This window comes from Palaemon carinicauda, chromosome 2 (assembly GCF_036898095.1).
Source record: "Palaemon carinicauda isolate YSFRI2023 chromosome 2, ASM3689809v2, whole genome shotgun sequence".
Taxonomy (NCBI): domain Eukaryota; kingdom Metazoa; phylum Arthropoda; class Malacostraca; order Decapoda; family Palaemonidae; genus Palaemon; species Palaemon carinicauda.
Window position 1 is genome coordinate 103400928 of NC_090726.1, and position 5905 is coordinate 103406832.

Below are 5905 nucleotides of genomic sequence, written 5' to 3' on the forward strand. Positions count from 1 at the left end.
TACAATTTCCACTTGTAAATCGGCCTTGACAAGACCACTACTGTACGCCTTCCAGATAGATCTGTCCAACGAAATCTTTAACAAACTTCCAAAGGCATGCGCTAGACTCCGTCCTGCGCCCCCAATGAGACCCATCTCCTGGTCTCTGGATAAGGTGCTCCATTTTGCCTCTAGCCTAGACAACGAATCTTGCCCTCTGAAAGACTTGACTCAAAAGGTGATTTTTCATTTTTGCTCTCGCCTCGGGAGCCCGAGTCAGTGAAATAGTGGCATTATCGAGAGAAGAGGGTCAGATACAGTTTGCCGATACAGGGGAACTTACCCTCTTCCCTGACCCTACGTTTTTCGCTAAAAACGAACTCCCCACCAAGAGATGGGAACCTTGGAGAATCTGCCCTCTGAAGGGAGATGTCTCTCTGTGCCCAGTAGAGAGTCTTAAGGTCTATCTTCGAAGAACTTCAGATTTTGGCGGAGGACAGCTCTTTAAAGGAGAAACATCGGGCAGTGACTTGTCACTTAAACAACTAAAGGTGAAGATCACCTACTTTATACGCAGAGCGGATCTTGACAGTACACCCGCAGGTCATGATCCTAGGAAAGTCGCCTCTTCCCTAAATTTTTTCCAAGGTAGGGATTTGGAAAGCCTCCAATCTTTCACAGGCTGGAAATCCTCTAGAGTGTTCTTTAAACACTATACGAAGCAGGTGCACGAAGTGAAACGGTTTGTGGTAGCCGCAGGTAGTGTGTTGAAACCTGCTGCTTAGTGCTGCATAGAACAGCGAGTTATTTCGGGACTCTAACTCAACGGGTGCCTGTGTTGACCCTAGTGCGATACATAGTGATTTCAGGTGACACTTGTGTCACAAGAGACTGTTCCCCTACAAGGTGAAAATGACATAGACTCTAACACGTGTGCCAGATGTTTATTGGATATGAAGTGTATTGTGATTCTCAAAGACTTTAGTTTCCCTGGAACTTATGTGTGCAATGGCAAAGTGTTTCCCTTTCAGATTCCACATCATCGTCTTTTACAGTCCTTAAGTCTATGTTTGTTAATCAATAATTTTGCTGTAAAATTATTTACCTGATTTATTTCATTGTAAATTTTTCTTGAATAAATAGAAAATTTACCATATGCGTCTTATTTCGCCCTTCAACATGAAATAAGCTACTGTTACAGAGTTTTAATGCCCCTAACTATTCTTTATTATATTTATGTATAATTTTGCTCCTGTCTGAATTATGCTCACCATAAAAAGTGAAATAATTGTTCCTACACAAATATTTAACTTTCCTGATCTGTCCACGAGACCGACACGATCCTTGCTTCCAGGTGAGTTTATCTTCATCAGGGTACTTCGAGATGTTCCTCACGTCCAAACAGGACTTCCCTGCCCGGGGGGCAGGAAGCCATGTCATAGTTTATGCCATGGGTAGTGACATGTACTGGAGATGTCACGGTCTCTAAGGTCATCAAACCAAAGGAATATTATTTGAAGTAGAAGGCACTATTGAAATAGGGGGAAAAAACCCACGATACACTAATTCTCTGGTACACTTCCATCAGGACATCATGGCTTGAGCCCAAAAAACGGATTTTGAGCGAAGCGAAAAATCTATTTTTGGGTGAGATGGCCATGACGTCCTGATGGACCCGCCCTATTGTTTCGATTCTGGCCTGTCAGGCCCCTCCCTTTCTTATTGCATCGTGGAGGTTGACAAAAACGCTAAAAAGGAATGAAGATGGCGGACAGCTATGGCTGCCGTTTGTTTACGGCGCGAGGTAACGTACCAGTAACGCAGGAGGATAACTTTGCAATGGCTTCTCCTATAACTTGCCCCCTCTCGAAGCGTAAACGCTATGTGGGGTGCAGATAGCCATGTGGCGTGTCAAGCATACGTCCCCTGTTGATATACGATATCCTAAAGAGAAACCCTATGGGTACTCGCACCAGAAGTTAGAATTCTGTGAAACCTTTAGTTAAATTCTCTGGGAATATCTACTGTAGTCATATATACCCTCATGAAGCTACTGAAGGAACCTTAAATCAGGACGTCATGGCCATCTCACCCAAAAATAGATTTTTCGCTTCGCTCAAAATCTGTTTAATAGTTCCATACATATATGGTAAGGTTGGTGAGATTACACAAAACTTCCTTATCATATTTGCATTCCTTTTCAATCATTCATTCACCTTTATGTTGTGTTTTCTATTAACAGTACCAACGGATTTTCTTTTAATTCTTTATATATGTGATATTATCACTCATGAGGCTTTCCATTTTGTTTATGTAATACTTTTTGTCAAGGATTAACAGTACTCCAGATTTGTCAACTTTTGTCAACCCATTCTTTTCTAACAGTTTCAGTATTTTGAGACTTACCATACTCTGTTAAAACCTATTTTTCATAAATTAATATTCAAATAACTTTCCATAATGGTCTATGTAAACTATTTGAAAAATATGAAATTTATTTAAATTGAATAATAGAATTTAATATGATATAACACAAACATTATAGTTATAATGAACATCGTAGTTATAGTTCAGGGGCCTGGCAAGGCCACCCGCCCCGATAAAAACAAAAAAAAACATTCTCTTCTCCTTTCCTAGGGGTCTTGCTGTAAGGCCTATGTCAACAGATAAAAAAAACCCATAAACCATAGACTTTTTCAAAGTAAAAGTTTCTCAGCAACCACAAGGTGCTAAGAGGTGTTCTTTAGCTCGTTAGAAAGGTCTTGGGGTCCTGTAACGTATACGGGGTGTGGCGATGGGTGTACCCCGCCCAATAAGGGGTAGGGATGCAAAAAGCGTAAAATAAAGGGTAGGCTTATCTCAGGAACTACGAGGAGTAATGAGGTGTTCTTGATCTCGTTGGAAAGGTCTCGAGGTCCTGTGTATGGCAATGAGGGAGATGAGTGAACTAGCCAAGCTATAAGGGGAAGGGACGCGAAGTCATGAAAATATGGGGGGTGTGTATCTCAGCAACCACACGGAGTAAAAACGTCTCTATGGGCTCATTGGAAAGGTCCCGAGGTCCTAAGTATGGCGGTTGAGGAGATGAGCGCACTACTTAAATGTATAAGGGACAGGATGCGAAAATAAGGGGTATGTGTATCTCAGGAACAACAAACAATCAAGAGGTGTTCTTGGGCTCATTGGAAAGGTCTAAAAAGGCTCGTTGTATATAGCACATGACCCAACTCTTAGCCTCCATTTCGAGGCAGTGATCCCCAAACAGCATCGTGGGTGACATATGACCATAATACATAACCTATTCCACCTACTGTCCAACTCTCTCTCTCTCTCTCTCTCTCTCTCTCTCTCTCTCTCTCTCTCTCTCTCTCTCTCTCTCTCTCTCTCTCTCTCCATATATATATATATATATATATATATATATATATATATATATATATATATATATATATATATATATATATATATATATATACATACATACATATATAAGTCCCATGTCAACGGATAATGAGAACATGGGTTTTTTTCACTTTATTACAAAAGTTTCGTGAGTACACTGTACAGCCGATACTCTCAGGTGAGCGGCTTGTCTAATTGAACGCACAAAGGCAACCAACTCCCCTCGCAAGCAAAATGAAATCTTGCTACAACATGCTGAATAGTTAGGTTTTGTGGAATTCTCAAGATTATAGAGTTCATTTACTTTGACGTACGACACATATCTTCATACAAGAATTAGGACATTACTCCCCACCTCCAAGGTCCTCACTCCGGGAGTAGGTGCGCACTCGCCCTCACTAGTCTATGACACATGGAGGACACTCCAACCCAGAATAGGCATGGCATGTACTAAACAGAAATGCAACATAAAATATATGTATATATATATATATATATATATATATATATATATATATATATATATATATATATATATATATATATATATATATAGCCACGAAAGGAAAAAGGAAAAGACTTGATTGGAGTTAGTACTTTCATCCACTCAGGACATAATCAAACTCCACAATGAGAATACATATACAAATAAATCGTATTCGTACAGGAGAAGGGGATCCAACAGCTGTCAGTTTCTTAATAATTCCGGAGGAGTCAGATTTTAGATAAAAGGATAATACCGGATTAACGGAAAACAGACCTGGGCTTAGATTCAAATTTCTACCTTGAGTACAGGAGATTAAAAAGGATTCAACAATATTCCTTTGGAAATAGTCATTTACATGGATTACTTTTTCCGCCTTTGACCAACCAATTCTGTGACTTGACCCTAACCAGTGGGAGGCCAAGGCATTATTAAGAGAACCCCTGGAGACGGCCACCTGATGCTGTTTTAATCTGACTGGGATAATTTTTTTAATCTAGATTAATTCCTTCAGTGTGGTCTTCCCAAATTGTTTGGTATCGATATGTTGATGATGTTCTAGGTATTTTAGAAGAAAATTTTAATTTTGAGAATTTAGTTTCAATCATTAATTCATTAGTGCCATCTATAGAATTTACTATAGAAAATGAAAAAAAATAACCGTATCCCATTTTTAGACGTTTTAATAGCTAGAGAAACAGATAAATTTAAGTTCTCCATATATAGAAAGCCTACAAATAATTTTTCATATGTACATTTTTACTCTGGTCACTCTAAAAACATAAAGCATTCAGTTTTTTCCTCCATGTACCTTAGGGCATTTAGAATTTGTAGCCAGAGTACATTGAGGACGAGTTCACTAAATTAGAAAGAATTGCAACAGATCTTTGCTATCCCAAATATTTCTTAGAAAAATGTATGAATAAGGCTAAGAAAACATTTTATAGTGTCCAATTAGAGAGGAAGGAAACAATTAATAATATGCTTTGTTTGCCATTTCATGTTTGTTTATTAGATGTTATACCACTTTTGAAAAAACTAGACATTGATGTAGTGTGTAAATATAATTGTACATTAAAAAACATGTTAATTAAAAATAGTTCTGGAAATTATATTAATGTAATATATAGCATTCCTTGTTCAGAGTGTAACTTATTCTATGTCGGCCAAACATCCAAAAGTATCCCAGTCAGATCAGAATAGCATCAGGTGACTGTCTCCAGGGGTTCTCTTAATAATGCCTTGGCCTCTCACTGAATAGGGTCAAGTCACAGAATTGGTTGGTCATAGGCGGAAAAAGTAATCTATGTAAATGACTATTTCCAAAGGAATATTGTTGAATCCTTTTTAATCTCCTGTACTCAAGGTAGAAATTTGAATCTAAGCCCAGGTCTGTTTTCCGTTAATCCAGTATTATCCTTTTATCTAAAATCTGACTTCTCCGGAATTATTAAGAAACTGACAGCTGTTGGATCCCCTTCTGTATAAATACGATTTATTTGTATATGTATTCTCATTGTTGAGTTCGATAATGTCCTGAGTGGATGAAAGTACTAACTCCAATCAAGTCTTTTCATTTTTCCTTTCGTGGCTATAATACATTTGATATTCATCACGTGTCAGCTTTCGTGATTTCTACATATATATATATATATATATATATATATATATATATATATATATATATATATATATATATAGAAATCACCCAAAAAATAACATATCTTCCACAAAAAAATTAAAAATTATATATTGCATGTAAAAATGTACACAATACAATATGAAATATTCCAGTCATTCCTTCTTATGCCCTCAGCAACTAAAATACAGAATATCCGAAGTGAAAAAAATCATATCAACATCAGTATTACATAATCTCATCAATAACTTCCCTCTGGTTGCAGGCAATATGGGATTTTTGGGTGGGACAGGGGTAGGAATAGATATTCCTTCATCCCTCGATTTTACTTGTCTGGGTTTACGGCACAATTTCCCAACACAACTCACCACCACCGTTTCGCCATTTTTTTTAAATCACTA